General features: G+C 37.6%; 1 pseudogene; it reads left to right on the plus strand.

Annotated features, from left to right (window-relative positions):
• The first annotated feature begins 1,665 nt into the window (after positions 1–1,665).
• On the plus strand, positions 1,666–3,414 carry LOC108700001 (annotated as a pseudogene).
• The last annotated feature ends 2,548 nt before the right edge of the window (positions 3,415–5,962 follow it).

The following is a 5,962-nucleotide window of genomic DNA, read 5'->3' on the forward strand; positions in this document are numbered from 1 at the left end:
CACATGTTGCAATAGGGTGCAGAGCACAGGCAGACCTTTGACAGGAGTGCTCTCTGCAAAAGAACTTAGGGGGGTGCACTTGCACTTCTGTCTGGGGCCTTTTTAATTGACCCATAATCTGTTTAACACAAACACACTGTCGGATTTTCAAATAAAATGATTATTAACTATAAGAATATTCAGGTTTATTAATGATAACATATGATTATTTTACTCAATAGAATACATATTCATGATTGATATTATGCATATTTGATAAATCATATAGTGTTGAATAATGAATGTTATATTTTGTTTTATATAAAATAATGTTTAGTTGGTAAGAAACTTCTGTTCTGAAAAGGATGTTTTATCAGACTCCTAACACAGGTGTATAACCTTTGTGCTTAAAGGTTGTATAATCCTTGGTATCTGTGTGAATAAGATGAGAAAAAAAAGGAAAAAGAAAAAGAAACTAAAGAGGATAAGAAAAGGAGGGCTGACTGAAGAAGAAAAACTCTACATCTGAAAGAAAGAGAAGGAAAGAAATCTAAAACTACTTGGAGACTCTCAACTATAAGAAGACTCATTCTTCAACTAAAAAGAAAAGGACCAGTGTATTTTAAAGATCTAGAAAGTGAGATCAGGGTGACATCACAGGCCAGTGAAAACTCTACATCTGGTAAATATAAATTTTTGTTATACTTTTTCTCGATTAAGTTGTATGCTTGGATATTTATTATTACTATGTGTATTATAGTCATACCCTAAACATTGACTTTCCCAGAATTGCAATCTGGGAATAATCTGTTTAATTTGGGTCGATTTTATTTTTCATTAATATATATATATATATGATATCCAAGTTAACGATTTAATGGGGAAATAGGAAAATTTAAGGACAGAATTCCTTAGCAAATCAGAATCAGTCACATATTCCTCCTTTGATTCCAATACTTTATTATTAATAAGAGTGTATATTGTCTTGTGGATGCTCGCCATATTAATGATTTTGGTCTTATCAATTAATATCTGTTGATAAATTTTATCTTGTGTTTATATCAAGAAGTATTTGGTGGATTTTAAAAGAAGTGATAATTTGATTTGTTATTATTATATATAAATAAATTAATTCTTTTGTTAAATAGTTGTCCTGATTTTTCACCCTTTGTACCAATTGATTGGGAAAGCTCGATATTGAATTCAGAGTTGGGCATATATTATTTAAGACTCCTCCTGTTTATTACTTATAAGGAGCCTTAAATTCTTTTAAATAATTTTATATAATTTCATTAAATATTCGCACAAATAGCCCGACATAATTTGGAGGCACTGCTGAGATCGAGATTATTTTCTCATATTGGTACAAACAGTGAAAAACCATTCCAATACTTCTGTCAAGCTAGTTATTTTTTTTATTAATTAATTGAGACCATGAGTGTTGCAAGCTGTGAGAGTGGGAACACCCCAGAGCAAATGATCCACAATGTTGTTCAATTCATATATACACGGTTAAAATTTGATCAAGGGATGGATAGTTGGATTAATGATTTGAAGAAAAATGCTAGGGCAGATCTTAATGATATCTGGGCAACAGACGGCCTAGTTGAACGCTATTTAACATGTATGAACTTAGCCTCTAGCAGTTCAGACGAAGAAAAAAAATTAATATGTGCCCTACCTCCTGTTTTATATGCATTAATGGAGGTAGATACCCTATCAAAAGCTAGAAAAGAAGATATAGAAAAATTGAGGTCTCAATTACATGAGATAGAATCAAATATCCAACATATGAAATCTGAGAGAAACCAATTAGAGATAGATATCTCTAACAAGGAAGCCTTTATTAGGGACTTAGAAACTGATGCTGAACATAGTCGCATAGCATACCGTAAGCTCAGAGAGGATTTTGAAGAATTACGGCAACAGTTGTTTAAAAATCAACAGTCAGGTGTATATGGTGTGGAGAGATCTCCTGATCCTCCAGTAATCACTTCCCAATATAAAAATTGGGCACCATATGTTCCTAGAGCCAAACCAATTGATAATGTTGATTCAGAGGCACAAGGTGTTTTGGGCCGGTTGGCTGAAGCTTGCCAAGCTGTGACCACCTTATTGGGCAATCACAGAACCAGGACCCCTATAGACTCCTGTCAAGACTCATCCCCAGAGAGGAATGAGCGCCGTAAGTCCCTTGTGTCCAATGTATCCTATAAAAGTTATGCTTCCAATCTTAATACAAGTGGGTCTGAAAGTGATGAGAGGAAGCGGGATTCCAGTCCTGTCCCAAGAAGGGGGAAAAACACCCATAAAAGGGGTTCAAAAGGTAAAAATCCCCAATATCCAGGTGAAAAACAAAATTCTGCCAGCATAAATTCCTGAATACTGCTGTGCCAAAATTCTCTAAGAAAGGTTCTCCAAATAGCGACCCATTTAGAAATGTATGAGTCTACTATGGACTCTTTGGATTTGTCTGAAGCAGACAGAATCAGCTTTCTTCCATGGGCCTTTGATGACAGATACCGTCATTACTTTTCCTCCTTTAGAGAGAGAGGTATCACCAGATGGCAATCGGTATTACACGAGATCAAATTAGAGTTTGGTCCATACCGAAATACCACTGCTGCAAAGAGAGAAATTTATAGACTTACATGTCGGCCTAACCAAAGCCCCCGAGACTTTCTCTCTGTGCTCAAAAATGCCTATGGTCTGGCCTACAGAGACCCTGATTGGGAATCTATAGATTTTAAACAGTTGTTTTATGAGGCCTTACCAACCCAGATCAAATTAAGTTTAGCCCATGATATGGATATTGAAAGTCCCCTAGAAAAGCTGGTAACATCAGCAACTTTACTGTTTAACATCAGTGAGGGCCAAAACTTAAATGAAAGGAAGTTTGAAAAATTCCCAGAGCACAATGTCGATGAGTCCAGGGTAAAACCTCATTTAAATTTTGAGTCCCAGCCAAAGAAAGTACCTTCAGCCAATGGGTCTAATCAGCAGAACCGAAGACAGCCAAATCCCATACAAAACAAACCTCAAAATCCTAAGGGATCAGACGGGAACAGCTCAGGTTCTGGAAGCCAGGACTATCGTCCTCGTTTCAACCGGGATTACCGAGGGTACCAGGGTAGACAGAATTATAGGGGTTACCAAGAGTATAGGCATCCCCAAGGGTATAGACGTTGGGACAATAGGCCCAGGCAACAATGGGTAAAAGGGCAGGAATCACCAAATTCACCCAGGGGTAAATCACCCACAGGGAACCAAAATGGTCCCCAGAATCAAAACCCACGTAAACCTAGCAGATTTGATCAACTTGCAGATCAGGTTTCCAAGTTAACTGACATTGTAAGTAAATTGTCTCAAGTTTCTGCACCAAAACAGTCTGAGGATTTTTTAGATGTGAAGGTGGGACGCAGTTCCGCCAATTAAAAGAAACAGGGTCAGGTCCCTGTACGGAAATGGATACGGCAATACCAAATATGGACAACAATCATATTTTGCATTGCACCGACCCAATCAGGGTCAAAGGGAAGTCTAATGTTTCATTTATCTTGCAGCCAAATAAGGTCAATTCTCGTGATCCAATGTCACTACAGCCCGTGTGTGAAATACCCTCTGTTCAGTTCGTCCCAGTGGTGGAATCCATGGGAACCCAGATGACCTGCAGGCGGAACCAGGAGGAGATAAATCCAAATATCCTGACGCTGCAGAAGGATCATTCTTTAACACAACAGATGGCAAATCACTCCAATTTTCTCTGTAATCTCTTACAGTTAGACGGCCGGTACTTTATAGATACCTGTCTCCAAGGTTTATTGGATACCAGGTCTCAGGTCACTATCTTATCTTTTAGCCACTTCCAACAGATCTTGGGGTCATCAAAAAAGAAACCGAGATTAGCGGCATTTGATGGCTCTTTGATAAGTGTGGGCGGTGACAGTTTACAGGTGAAAGGCACATCCTGGCTGACATACAAGATTGGCAAAAAGATCCTTAGACATCCAACATTAATTGTAGACCTCCCATATGATCGTTTGATCATTGGGATCGATTTGCTCAAGCGATTAAATTCCATAATTGACTTCATAAATGAGGCAATATGGACTCAGGTGAAAATTCCAATTGCTTTTGAGCGTTCCCACAATACACAATCGCAACCTAGTTGCCACATGATTGAAGAAAGGCCTAATTCTGTTGAAATCCATTTTCGAAACAGTCAAATACCAAATATATCGATCCTGAAAAACGGTAAACCTGAAGAAAGTGTTAATACTTCCTTCCACATCATTAATATCCAAAAGGACAAAATCGAAAAGATAATTTTGGAGGATGATGTACTAACCATTTCTCTTAAAGGGGGAAATCAGGAAGTTGCAGGCATAACCAGACATGCACAATCATTGGTTAAAATCGAAAAGACCAACGATACTATGCTGGTTCCCGTACAGGTAAATAATATTGCCCGGGTGAAATATGCCAAGTTGGATCTCAAATCCGAGGCCAGCTACATAAGTCTAGGACTTCTAGCGCAGATTACAAATCCTCAGGTGATAACATTTTCTTCCTCACAGAAATGGGTTTATGACCTGGATAAAGATGACCAGAGTCAAAATGTGATTGCAAGATGCATTTTATCTGTCTTCCTCAAAAGGAAACCGATACATGCTGACTGTAACTTGTTTGTTTACAAAATGGATAGAAGGTCTGCCATGTAAGACATGCAGTTCTAGTGTATGCGCATCACTGCTCATTAACCATATATTTTCCAGATTTGGTCTTCCCCAGTGTATTGAATCCGACCGTGGAAGTCACTTCACCAGCGAAGTAATGACCAAGATGTGGGAAATTCTAGGAGTAAAAAGGAAGCTACACATAGCTTACCGACCAGCTTCTAGTGGTGGAGTAGAGCGTTACAATCAATCCATAGCGCAAAGATGCCATCCCAGATGATCGCTATCTTATATGCAGTCCTGATCTTAGGGAAAGAATTACACGCTGAGCGGATTGTGATGCCAGGTCCATCATCCGGGATCATGCTACAGGATACGGCGGGATTCATCATGACCAACAAGAGGATCCTATCCCAGAAGGTTTATATGAGCCTAGATCCACGTTGTATCATCGAAAGACAAGTCAACGTATCCAATATTCGATCACCGGAGATTCAAACCTGATACCAGCTACATATCGAATATTCACAAGAGCGGATTACTCAAATCCTGGAGCAAACCCGGAAAACTTTAACCAGAAGATTACCATAAATCCAGATTTAAAATTTTTGAGCCCAGCCATACTGTCCGTATGGTTATTAAAAAAAAACATAATGTTACCATGGATACCCCACAATTTTCATCAACCGATGACGAAATACTATTTCCTTCTGTTTGGTCATGGGGGGGAAATTATATATGGAGTCTATTGATCACAATTATAGTAGGGTGGTTAACTGTAATCACCATCTTGGCAATTCGTTGGATGAAGATCATCAAAAAGATAAACTATGGCTTGAATCTCGCCAATCAAGTTTACATAATGAGTATGATGAAGGAAGAGTTTGAAAACCCTTAGTAGTTTTCCTGAAATGTTCATATTATAGGAAACATTTCAGAAAAACAAGGGGGATTTGTCGGATTTTCAAATAAAATGATTATTAACTATAAGAATATTCAGGTTTATTAATGATAACATATGATTATTTTACTCAATAGAATACATATTCATGATTGATATTATGCATATTTGATAAATCATATAGTGTTGAATAATGAATGTTATATTTTGTTTTATATAAAATAATGTTTAGTTGGTAAGAAACTTCTGTTCTGAAAAGGATGTTTTATCAGACTCCTAACACAGGTGTATAACCTTTGTGCTTAAAGGTTGTATAATCCTTGGTATCTGTGTGAATAAGATGAGAAAAAAAGGAAAAAGAAAAAGAAACTAAAGAGGATAAGAAAAGGAGGGCTGACTGAAGAAG

The sequence above is a fragment of the Xenopus laevis genome, chromosome 8S (assembly GCF_017654675.1).
Source record: "Xenopus laevis strain J_2021 chromosome 8S, Xenopus_laevis_v10.1, whole genome shotgun sequence".
In the NCBI taxonomy this organism is placed as follows: domain Eukaryota; kingdom Metazoa; phylum Chordata; class Amphibia; order Anura; family Pipidae; genus Xenopus; species Xenopus laevis.